Raw genomic sequence first — 13,248 nt, 5'->3', positions numbered from 1 at the left:
TACAGGACAGATAGGGAGAAAGAAAGAAAGAATAATGAAAGTAAGGGTGCATAAACGTAATTCACTTTAATCAAAGTACCTTAAACCTTAATGTTCAGTATTCAGCCAGTTGGTTAAGGGCTCCCATATCTGTTCACCCTCCCTCCGGGCACTAGGTTCTCTTCCCTTGAATACAGATAACTCCCATTTACATACATTTAAAAATTTACTAAACCATTCATGTGAGGTCGGGGACCTGAATCTATCCAAACAGTAGCGAGACAAAGTCTTAATACGGCCATAGCAACAAAAAATAACTTCCGCACCGATTCAATCATATCTTGATCAGCTATACCCAACATAATAGCCGGAGGAGTTAATAGTATCAAATACCCAAACACTTGTTCTAAATGTTGTTCTATATTGCTGAACAATGGGGTCACGCAGGGGCAAAAGGCAAACATATGAATACTGTCTGCCGCAAGCTCCCCACATCAGGGACAGTTTGCTCCCACCACCCCACCCCATGGATGTATACGAAAAGGAGGTATATACAAATTAAGCCATGTCTTGAAGCATTGAACCTGGAGATTGGCAGAGATAGTGGCAGATCGACTATAAGCTAAAGAATCCTCGCAACCACCTTGTTCTACGTGTAATACATTCTGCCAATATCAAAAATTCTTGGTTAGATCATCACTCCTGCATTAACCAATTTATAGATAGTGGATAAAGTCGATTGATTCCCATGAATCAATTCTACTAACAGGATACGAATTCAACTAACAGTTTTTTTAGAAAAAAAGTCTCGAATCTGCAGGAATTTAAAAAACTGCCTGTTGCCTATTCCAAATTTCGGCTTTATGGATTCAAAAGTGAGTAACCCTGATACAGAGACAATATCCCCTATTACCATAACCCCTTGTGCTGACCACTCCTTAAAGTATCCATCCCGAAATATTTTCGGGAGGAGAGTATTCCCTACAAAAGGAGAGTATATATGAATTCTCCCAATATTAAACATTTTCCGAACTGTTGTTCAGACCTTGAAAGCCCCCAACAAAACCATAAACCTCACCCGTTTAAAATAGGCAAAGTCAATATATCTATATAGAAGTCCCCTAGCTTCTTCCCCATAAATTAAATGATAAATTGATATATCAGAGCGGTCTGGATCTCCTACATCTAACAATTCAGCAATATGTCTCAGCGTTATCGACCAATAATAAACCTGAAAGTTTGGTACCGTCCAACACCCCTCTCCCTCGGAAGAGTCATATTTCATAGCCCGTCTAGGACGTTTACCTGCCCATAGAAACCAAGAAGTAATCCGTTCTAACTTTTTAAACCAAGTTTGATCAATCAACAAAAGGATAGCTCTGAGAAAATTTAAAATCTTAGGTAAGAAAATCATTTTTACAACATTGCATCTACCCATCAGCGTTAACGGAAAGTTATTGATTCGATAAGCATCAGCCTCTAATTTACATATCAGAGGGTTTAAATTGATCTCAACTATCTCCTCAGGTTTAGAGCTGATCTCTATCCCTAGATATTTAGACTTGCAGACAACTCGTGGGTCCGCCAACATAATTTTGTCATTACATATTATTTGGGTTTTTAGTTAATTTAAGTGACAGCCAGAGATCGCCTCAAACTGTGATGTAATTATTTGAGTTTCTTGCAGTGCTACCTGCGGAGAATCTGTCAGAATAGCTAAATTATGCGCATAGCCGAGGATTTTGGTGTACCCACCCTTAGCCCGCACCGGCCGAATTAGTACATCAGAAAATATATTTTTAATCAGGGGATCAATATAAATTGCAAATAATAAAGGGGAACATGGACACACCTGCCTTGTTCCTCTCAGTATATTGATTGTTTCTGATTGAATTCCCATGACCGAGATTTGAGCGGTAGGATGTATTTACATGCTCTGAATCGCACAAATAAAACGATCCAGAGACCATAATGCCTCATGTCGGCCCATAAAAAGGCCAGGAGACCCTATCAAAGGCTTTCTCCGCATCGAGCAGAATTAAAGCCATAGGGTCTCCTGAAACCTTAGTATAGTCAAACAACGCGATTGTGCGGCGTATATGTTCAATAGTTTCGCGACCAGGCACAAAACCATGTTGTTGGGGCGACACACGCTTTTTAATCACCCCTGACAGCCGATTTGCAAGAATCTTAGAATAGATTTTAATATCAATATTAGTAAGAGTTATTGGTCGATAGGACCCGGTATCTGTTGGTATCTTCCCCTTTTTTAAAAATGTAACGATTCTGGCTCTTCGCCAAGATTCAGGAGGCTTATCCCCATTTTGAACCCTACGAAACATCTCTAACATAACAGGAGTGAGCGAGGATCGAAAAAACGTTTAAAATTCCCCGGGTATTAAATCTGGGCCAACAGCCTTACCACTAGGGAGAGAATCTATAGCTAACCATAGCTCTTCGATTTTAATTTCCGCATCTAGCATATTAATCTCATCTGAGGATAAAGCCCCTACCTCAATTTCCTTAAGGTATCTTTGAATTTCAGCCAGAACTACCTCATTCTTACTAATATCTACATTGCAGAGATTTTGATAACATTTCTGGAAAGCTAGAGCTACAGCACCTTCTTCAGTAACTAACCCAACTTCCGGATCGAAAATACTTTGGATGCACATGACAGATTCTCTTTCTCCAATTCTGGAAGCTAACATGTGCCCAGCTCTTTCACTATTCTCGAAGATTTTAGACCGCCAGGCTAGAAATTTACTTGCCGCTTTAGCCTGTGAAATTTCTATTATGGCTGATTTAGCGATTATAATCTGAGTTTTGAGCCGAGTCACTGTCGCCTCCCCCCAATACCACCCTGGCCAGATTGATCTCAGCCTCCTCCAGATCTTTATATAACTCCTGTAATTTCCTTTTTTCCCTTTTCTGGCTTTCCCATCCAAAACGAGTGGTCTCCCCCCTTAACCCGGCTTTAAGTGTGTCCCACACATTTTGTACACAGGTACTACCCATATTTTCGTTTAAAAATCTTGTTATTCATAAAGTAATGGAATCTATATACTTGCTGTCTCTTAACAGGCCACGATTAAACGTCCATACATCTGGTTTCCTAACACTAGATTGTATGTTGACCTCGAGTACAAGCGGATTGTGATCCAACATTACTCTTGGGTATCTAGTAATGCTAGAACCTTGAGCCAGAATTGGGGAAATGAAAAAATAATCAAGCCTGGAGTGTATTTTATGTGGTGCAGAAAAAAAAAGTAAACCCAGGGTCATTCCTTCTGGGAGAGGCCCATCAAACCGTGGAGTTCAATCATTTCCCGTAGAGCCCTATAAACCTTAGGTTTTCTACCTGTATATGCAACCACTGATTGATTAGTAAATTCACAGTCAGTATTTATGTTTAAGTCACCACATAATATAAGCGGAGCTGGCCAGCCAACCAACTCAAGATTTAACCAATTATATAGTTCTGGATTGTCAAGTACCGGGCCATAAACTGAGCAAAGTGTGAAAACTTTATTCTGAAATTTACCATGGATAATAACCCAACGGCCATAAGCATCAGCAGAGGAACGAATTATATTGACACTTCCCCGTCGTGCTAGAATGGCGACCCCTTTGATCTTTGCCTCTAATTTAGTCCATGAGACCAGCTGAAAACCCTCAAGCTCCAGAAGTTTATACCGACTGGCTTCGATGTGAGTTTCTAGAAGGCAGATAATATCTGCCTGCAAAAAACGCACATCCTCTCTGATCCGTCGCCGTTTGGCTGGGTCATTTAGCCCACAAATATTTATAGATGCTAACCTAATATTAGCGATACAACTGAAAGAACATTCAGATCATATAACCAACTAGATATTTGTGTTCATCCTGGGTGAACTAGACTATTCCCAAGAATAAACCCGAATCCAAACCTTCCCTTGCCCTGTAGATCATCCCCCACCCTAAGTCCCCCACCCACCCTAACCCCCAACCCAAAAAACTGGCAAAAAAGGTCCTCAGACCCTTGTGATGCCTCCCACTTCCCGAGTGTCCCCTGGTCACTCCCTGTCCATATAAACAACCCAAAAAAAAAGAAGAGAGAAAAAGAGAGTAAAGAAAAGAGCCAAAGAAAGTACCAAAAACATCTTGAGGGTATTTAGCGCAACCTCTACAAGCTTATTTCCAAGCTAAAACTAAAGCCCACTAGCCATCGTTAAGTTCCTTCATATAGTTTTCAGCTTGGACTTCCGAGGAAAATACCTGTATCTTGCCATGAAAAATAACCTCCAACCGTGCAGGGTTCATCAAAAAAACCTTGCACCCCTTTTTTGAAAAGGGGTGATCAGCTGATGGAGCCGCCTCCTCCGTTCCACTGTTGCATGGCAAAAATCGGGCAGCACAAAAAATGTGTGGCACTCTGCAGATCTCTTTGCATCCGGGTGTGCTTTTCCGAAAATAGCTTGTCTCAGCAAAAAATTGCCGAAAAAAATCAATATTGCCCGGGGTTTAGCTTCAGGGCCAGCATTTATTTTTTGCATTAGGGGAAACCGATGCACTCTCTGAATCTCAGTTTCCCAGCACCAATGTGAGAGCTCTGGAAACTCAATTTTAAATAACTTCCAAACAAACCCTCTAATAGCCTGACCCTCAGCCTTTTCCTCAATCCCTAAAAGTCTTAGATTATTCCTGCGAAGCCGATTTTCAGAGTCCTCCAACTTCCACATTATGTCTGCGAGTCTTTCATCGTTAGCCGTAGTTTTTATTTCAGTATTTTGTAATCCAGCCTCCAGTCCTATAATTCTTTCCTCTAGTGCAGCTGTCCTGGCTGTGACCTCTGAACAAGCCTTCGTATTTTTCCGGATAGCCCCTTGTATTTTTATCGTGGCTAGCTGGGCTCTCTTGTGTTCTTGACGAGCCTCATTTTGAATGGACTTAAGCATGGCATAGATCAGGGTATTTGAGGGAGGTGGATTGGTTTCATCCCCGGGACCCCCGGGTCTCCTTCTTGAGCTCTTGGCCCTCCTGAGCCTGCGAGGCTAGTTGTGGCGACCAAATAATCTCACTGAAGTTTATTGCTTGCCTCAGAGCCATCGCTCTCAGATTTCCTTAAGGTAGGCAAAGGTATCTTCCTGGATTTAATATGACGGGGTGTAGCCCTTTTCAAAGTTTTGGCTGTGTTTGGGGGGCTTCCACTCTCTTCACCCGAAATAAGATCTTCTTTTGCGGAGTCCGTAGAAGATTCTAAGTCCGACTCCTCAGCTAGGGAAAAAAAGCTGTCGCCATCCGGGGCATCGGGTATACTGCCGGCGCTGGACCCTGTATCCAACTTCCCACCAGCGGGAGTTTGAAAGAGAAAAGTATTACCCAGATCGACCTCTAAACTTTGCAATGAATTCTCATATTGGCCTTCAGCCCCTTCAGCCCCACCTGTGTCAGTACACGTTGCATGTAAGACCACGGGTGTCAAGTTTAGGTCGATCACAGTTTTAACACCAGTTTTCACACCATCATCTGACTTGGGCTTCTCACCCCCACGAAGTCCTTTTCTCCCCCATCGGTGTCTTTTTAAAGTATCTCGCTATTTTTAGAGGTGCCGGTAGCATTCATACCACAGAGCGAGGATGTTGCCAATATTTTAGTCACTGTAGCTTTCCCCGCAAACATCCCTGGGACGGTGACTGTTTTTCCCCGCCCAGAGTCCTCTACCATCTATGGAGCAGTCCCCGACCTTCCAGAGTCCTTACTCCTACTGTCATCATTTCTGGCGAATGGGGGCTGCATTTTCTCTACAATTTCCCCTTTACGAAGCTCTTCTTAGAACTCACCACCGTTACTTTAGCTGCGGGCTTCTCCACTCTGTCCATTTTCAATAATTTTTCGGGCTTCTCCTGCGCGGGTGGAATTTTCCTCGTTGCTGAGCTTGTTACATCTCCGGAGATTTTTGCGCTCGTTACGGGCACATTCCCGTTTTTGCAGGGTGGCGTGGAGCTTCGAAAGCCGCCGTACGCGGTCCGGTCTCGCTGAAGGTTCCCTGCTGACCACGCCCGCCACGTCCACAGGTGTGATTGGCTACGGAGAGCTATTGCAACAAGCCGGGCAGACCGCAGCCAAAGTTTCCGCTTCTCCCGGTCCAGGAACATAGGATCCTTTACCGAGCAACAAGCCGCCTAAGCTTCTCAATAACTCATTCGTAAAACTCTCTTTCCTTCTTCAGAAAACTGCCGATGCTACAGCGCTGGTCAGGAAGTGACACTCACTCGGATCAAGCGGCCGCCATCTTGCCCTTAAGAAACTATACAATTGTTTTAACATTTAAAAAATCTCTACTAACCTTAAACAGCTGACTAATGGAAAGCCAAGAACTGCAAGGAAAGGGTGCTTTGATTAATAAACCACTTTTTGTGCCAATCTAGTGCTAGATGGTGTTAGGCCAATGTTGATAACTTTGCATAACATACTGACAATTAATTATTTATGACACTAGAACACATTTACTCTGCCTAGAGGGTGGGACCCTCTGCAATATGAAGCAACACTGTCTGGAGTTTAATTGATATTTACCCCCTCGCTGATAGCTTAAATGTTGGTAAATTGCCTAGGTCCATCCTCTATTTTCTCCCACCTCCCTAACAGTCCACTCCCACCTTCCTTACAACTGTACACATTCGCCAGTTGTTCTCACCCCTCTCACAACAAAGGGAGGGGTGCTCAGATGAGAAGGCCTCAAGCCCAATGTGAACAAAAAACATTAAGTAAAGCCAGAGGGCATGTACACGTGCATGGACAGAGGACACATCTTGTCAGAGGAGAGCTATTAAGGTACAAGCTGTACATTAGACTCATCCATGTTGAGACGGACAATGACAAATTAGTAGATGCAACCATTTCTCCCTCATTTAACACAACCACTACTACTCCAACACAACACTAACCAAAGCACATCATCTGACCCGGAACTAGACTGAAATCTACAAGTATTCTTGCATGACCCATTCATTTCTCCAACCATTGACCTAACGCAACCATTACAATCACCAACCCAACCGCCAACCGTAATAAGCTGACCAACAAAGAACTAGACTGCAGTCTACACTTCAATTTTGCATATTTATGAATAATTCAAGTACACAAGGGCATGAAACATCCGATAACAATGCTTTAAATATGCTGAGTCCCAACCCGGAGACGGTAAACATGCACAGTTACTTACTGATTAGGTTTATTTGCCAACATGGGCTAATAATATAAATCTGTGGAATCTGACTATTCCTGTTTTTAAAAAAATGAAGACTTCTATTTTCTAAAATAAGGATCCCTTGGATTTTTTAATGTAAACAGATGATTGTAAAACATCTATGTGAGAGGACGAAGTCTTGAGAGAAGGGACTTAACACGTTGGCTCCATTGGTGTGAATATCTTGTATATTTCAATAAAGAATTTATCAACACACGACAAGCCTGAACGGCTTGGAAATGAGTTTATGAAGCATGGATGCAAGTTATCACAAAATTCAAAGTTGCAATTAATTTAATTTGTTCTGACTAGAAATGATAATATCTGATAAAACAATACATTGTATCTGATAGATACTGTGGGCTGATACTATGTAAACGTATATGTGGCATTCTGTATGTAATAATGTCAATCTGCTTCAGCTTAATTTTTCCGATGTATATTTCAGAAGTAGTCATGTGCCATTTGTTTATACTGTTTTATCTGATTACAGATTGTCTAGATGAGGCTGTAATGTACGAAGATGCACTTTTGTTACTCTGTTCATTTTGTTTTTTGTTGTCTCTTATGTTTTGTCACTGTACAATGTTGAAGATATTCTGAAAATCAATAAAAAAAAGAAAAAAAAAAGAGAATGAGCATCTATCACGAGAAAGAAATGGAGGGCTGTGAATGGAGCTGTTGGTCAGGGAAGGGTGTCTGAGGATGTGACATGAGAGCGACCCATGACCCCACCAGGTAGGTCACTCCCCCTCTGCACAGCACCGCCTGTGTCTCCCTGCCCCAGCTGCCACTGCTGAGGAAGTTCGAGGCCCTCCACCACCCGCAGGCTACCACCTGCGCCTCATCCCTGGTGGCCAGTGGTAGGCCGTAGGTAGGTTTGTTCATCCTCCGCTTTATTGCTTTTATTGTATTGCCTGTATTTTCATTGTTGTGTGTGTGACTTCTGTTGTCTGTCTTCCCCCACTGCCTGAACGTGGTCCGTGCCCCTTTTTCTTCCCTCTGTTCCCCTCGCTGTCCCCGTGCTCTCTCTGCCTGGTCTTTCCTTCTGTACCCCTCGCTGCCCCGTGTCTCTGCCCGGTTTTCCCTTCTGTTCCCCTCGCTGCCCCGTGTCTCTGCCTGGTTTTCCCTTCTGTTCCCCTCGCTGCCCTCATGCCTCTCTGCCCGTTCTGCCTTCTGTTCTTAGCTGCCCCTGTATTTCTGTGTTCTGTATTTTGCCTCTGTGCCACTCTTTTTTCCGGTATTTCGGTGCCCTTTTGCCTTCTGTGCCACTCGTTTTTCCCTCGATTTTGTGCCACTTTTTCCATCTGTTATCTTCGTTGTCCGTCACCGCCATCGTCGCTGTGTCCCCTGCGGCCCGACCCCTGATGGCCCACTGCCCATTCGCTGCCCCCGCCTCCCAGCTGCTCCTCCCTCCCACCTCCCCATATATGCAGGCCGCTGCGCGGCCGCATACCTGGTGCGCTGAAGGTGCGCCTAAGGCTAGCCCGTCTGCGCCCGGACCGTGCCCAGCGCCAGAACCCCTTGCCCCCACACCCGCCACGATGACCGCCGCCACTACGACGCCAGCACTTTGCACGCTCTCAACTCCGGACAGAGCCACACCTGCTTCAAGGCCGCACCGAAACGCACACACTGCCCCTTCACCTGTCGGAACTGCAGCTACACCAGCCTCAGAGCTGATGAACCACCCACCTAAAAAGACCCCAACCACCTCTGATGCATACTACTGAACACCCGCTCCGCATGCAAGCATGCCGTCGAGCTCTGGGACCTGCTCGACACAACATCCCTGGGCGTCGCCTTCCTGACAGAGACCTGGTTTAATGACTCCTTCGCACCTGACATCGCCATAGCCATCCCAGACGGCTACAAGATCACCCGCAGAGACTGCACCAACGGAGTCGGAGGAGGAATCGCCATCGTCCACAAGAACAGCATCAGGGTCTCGACTAGCACCGATGACGCACTCAGCACCGCCGAACACATGCATTTCCAGATCCACACAGACCCTAACTCCACCCTCAGAGGCACCCTCGTCTACCGACCCCCCGGACCCCGCCCCCAGTTCAGCGACTCCATCGCCGACTTGATCAGAACGCACGCCCTGACCTCCACCGACTACATCCTCCTCAGAGACCTGAACTTTCACCTTGAGAACAACAACGACAACAACTCCACAACTTTGATCGATAACCTCGCCAACCTCGGACTGAAGAAACTCGTCACAACACCCACCCACTCCGCCGGCCACACGCTCGACCCCGTCTTCTCCTCAAGCCCGCACGTCTCCGTCAGCCACACCACCGAGCTCCTCTGGACCGACCACTGCTGCATCCACTTCACCTTCCAGAATCCCACAACACACCACCGCACCCAACAGATCCCCGCCGCTGCTGGAGCAAAATCACCGAAGACCAACTACACACAAACCTCGCTCTCAGCCCACCCACCGAAACCCTCCAACAGCGACGATGCTGCCCACAGCCTCAGACGCTGGATCAAGGACTGTGCCAACACCCTTGCCCCGCTGAAGAAACCCCCCAAAGAGACACCAGCAAGAGTGCCAGCTGGTTCACCCCAGAACTCCTAGCCTCCAAGCAAGCCTGCCGGAAACTAGAGAAGAAATGGCACAGTGAACAAATTCCGGACAGCCACGCAGCACACAAGGACATCTTCCGCAACCACCACCACCTCGTCAGGGCGGCCAAGAGGACCTCCTTCAAAGACCGCCTCAACAACAACGCACACAATAGCAAGGAGCTCTTCAACCTTATGAAGGAACTCCCCAACCCCAGCTCCAACACCAACGACATTCAAGCCCTGTGAGACTACCTTGCCACCTTCTTCCACCGCAAGATAGCAGACATCCACTACAGCTTCAACACCCAGACAGCCCCCACAGACAGCAACACAACAGACCCTCTGCACACCATCGACCACGACCCCCTGCTAGCCTGGGCCAGCGTGAGCATCGATGACACCGTCAAGACCATGCGCACAATCCACTCCGGCTCTCCGTCAGACCCATTAACGCACCATTTGTTCAACAGAGCAAGCAGCTCAATCGCACCCCACCTGGGCAACGTCATCAATCTCTCCCTTGAGACCGCGACCTTCCCAGAGATCTGGAAACAGGCCGAGATCAACGCCCTACTCAAAAACCCTAAGGCAGACCCAAGAGACCTCAAAACGTCCGGCCCATCTCTCGGCTCCCCTTCCCGGCCAAGGTCATTGAGAAACCGGTCAACAGACAGCTAACCCGATATCTTGAAGAAAACAGAATCCTGGACCCTTCCCAGTCAGGGTTCCGCAGCAACGCCAGCACTGAGACTGCCCTCATCGCCGCCACCAATGACATCAGGACCCTGCTGGACAACGGCAAGACTGCAGCACTCATCCTCCTAGACCTCTCTGCCACCTTCGATACCGTCTGCCACCGCACACCACGCGCACGCCTCCATGCCGCGAGGATCCGAGACAAGGCTCTGGATTGGACCACCTCCTTCCTCTCCAGCAGAACCCAGAGCGTCCGCCTCCCCCATTCCGTTCCAAAGCCTCTGAGATCATCTGCGGCGTACCACAGGGATCCTCCCTCAGTCCGACGCTGTTCAACATTTACATGGCCCCGCTCGCACACGTAGCCCGACAGCACAACCTCAACATAATCTCCTACGCCGATGACACTCAGCTGATCCTCTCCCTCACTAAGGACCCCATCAGCACCAAGGCCAGCCTCCATGAAGGAATGAAGGCCGTCGCCGACTGGATGAAGACCAGCCATCTGAAGCTGAACTCGGACAAGACGTAGGTCCTCATCCTCAGCTCCAACCCTTCAGCCTGGGATGACTCCTGGTGGCCGAGGGCACTGGGGGCAGGCCCGACACCTACCGACCATGCACGCATCCTCGGCTCAACGCTCTCAATGACCAAGCAAGTTAACGCCGTCTTCTCCACCTGCTTCAATACCCTCCGCATGCTCTGCAAGATCTACAGATGGATCCCGACAGATATAAGAAAGACAGTCACCCAGGCCCTCGTCAGCAGCAGACTCGACTACGGAAATGCCCTCTATGTGGGAGCCCCGACCAAGCTCATCAAACGACTACAACGCATCTAAAACGCCTCGGCACCACTGATCCTCGACGTACCACGCCATGGCCACATCACCCCCACCTGAGAAACCTCCACTGGCTCCCCGTCAGCAAGAGAATATCCTTCAAGCTCCTCACCCACGCACACAAGTCACTCCACAAGACTGCCCAGCCTACCTCAACAGACGGCTCTGCTTCTACATCCCCAACCGCCAGCTACGCTCCGCCGACCTCTCACTCGCCACCGTCCCGTGCATCCGAAGAACAACCACCGGTGGGAGATCCTTCTCCCACCTCGCCGCCAAGACATGGAACACCCTCCCACTGAGCCTACGACAGACCCAAGACCTGCTGACCTTCAGGAGGATACTCAAGACCTGGCTGTTCGATCAGTAGCGTTCCCCCCAACCCCAGCGCCTTGAGACCCTTGCGGGTATGTAGTGCGCTTTACAAATGATTGATTGATTGATTGATTGATGGTGGTCTAATGACAGTGACACATTCATAATCTTGCCTTTAACAGTATCAAACGCTTTGTGTGGTCTGTGATGCACAGAAGAGACAGAAGTAAAATCCTTGCTTCCACAGCGGAGTCTTACCTTTTTTTATATTCTTAACATTTGAACACACCTCAAGCAAACTAGAAAACAAAGCAACCTTTCATACTGCCTTCTGGGACTCTACCTCGCCTTCATCTGATTACATACATCCACATGTCAATCTCATCTGGATTACTTTCCAATTAATTTGCACAACCCTCCTCTTTACAAGCATAGGAATACAGCACAGTGAGTGGGCAATAAATCCCAAATATTCAGACTGCCAATGTAATTCACTTTTATGTGCCTTTTTATAAGCCAAGGGGGTTGTATGAGGTAATGAGTTTGAGTTTTTATACAGTTAATACAACTCTATGGTTTGCTTGATTTTTGTGAAACCGCATAAAGGAAATAAATGTTTATAAGACGTTCTTTTTCTTTCCTGTCTGTATCTCTTCTCTTTATGGCACTCTTTCAGCATGCTTTGATTACCAATGAGTTAGTAAATTCTGCAGGTAATCTCAGTTTGTATTGAGTTTGTCTCCTGTTTTCGTGGTGGTGGTGGTTGTGGTGGTGGAAGTTTACTTTTCAGCAATGGAATAATTGAAAACTTTGAGGTTCAAGCTCACATCATGCCAAACAAATCAGTCCCACCAGAGTGAAGATTTAACCTCAATGCCCTACAGACAATGAGATTTCCTTAAAGCCATTATTTACACCCAGTGCTACACAGACAACTGAATTCCCCCAGACTGTAGGTTGAAATTCTGGGCCTACAAGACGCTCACATTCCTGAAAAGTGCAGATTTAATACCATACTCATCCAAGTAGACTTCTCTGCGGTGCAGAGTTATTCTGAGATCCTCCCAGGCAATGAAAATCCCCTAGAGAGCATCTCAGACATCTGCTATCCAAGGCAGTAACCAAGATAGATGTCTAAATGGACCCCTAACACCCCCTTGTATCTTAAAATCACCACAGTAATCGAATTATTAGTTCTTCCAACTTACAACATACAGGCGGATCTTTCAAATTCAAGATTGCCCACAAAGAGTCCTTGCAAAAATTGTGCAGGCCTCCTCCACCATGGCTGTGTGAGGGGACTTCATCTAGGCCCTGATGGCTTCCTATGATACACAGACTCAGGCACAAACGAGACACAGCTGCCAGACTCCTGCTACAAGTCAGCGCAAGACACCAAAGTAACACTGCGGTATACGCACACTACTGGCGTGCATGGACCACTGACTCATCTTCAGGGCGCTCCGCATAGCACAGGGAACAATCCACACATTCCTGAACAAAAATACAAGTCAGATAACACCTAACAGACATCTAGACTTAGATTCTGGACACCTGCTGTTGGCCATACTCCTCCACAAGAACCTCCCAGGCAGAAGGTCTT

At 46.8% G+C, this 13,248-nt stretch overlaps 1 protein-coding gene across 6 annotated transcripts in view; it reads right to left on the bottom strand.

The window, feature by feature from the left end:
• The window catches only part of LOC147718541 (synaptotagmin-like protein 2), a 684,078-nt gene that overhangs the window by 521,854 nt on the left and 148,976 nt on the right, over positions 1-13,248 (bottom strand). The window lies entirely within an intron of this gene.

This window comes from Lissotriton vulgaris, chromosome 4_1 (assembly GCF_964263255.1).
Source record: "Lissotriton vulgaris chromosome 4_1, aLisVul1.2, whole genome shotgun sequence".
Taxonomy (NCBI): Eukaryota; Metazoa; Chordata; class Amphibia; order Caudata; family Salamandridae; genus Lissotriton; species Lissotriton vulgaris.
Note: the sequence above shows the minus strand (reverse complement) of the source record. Positions and strands in the feature narration are given on the sequence as shown.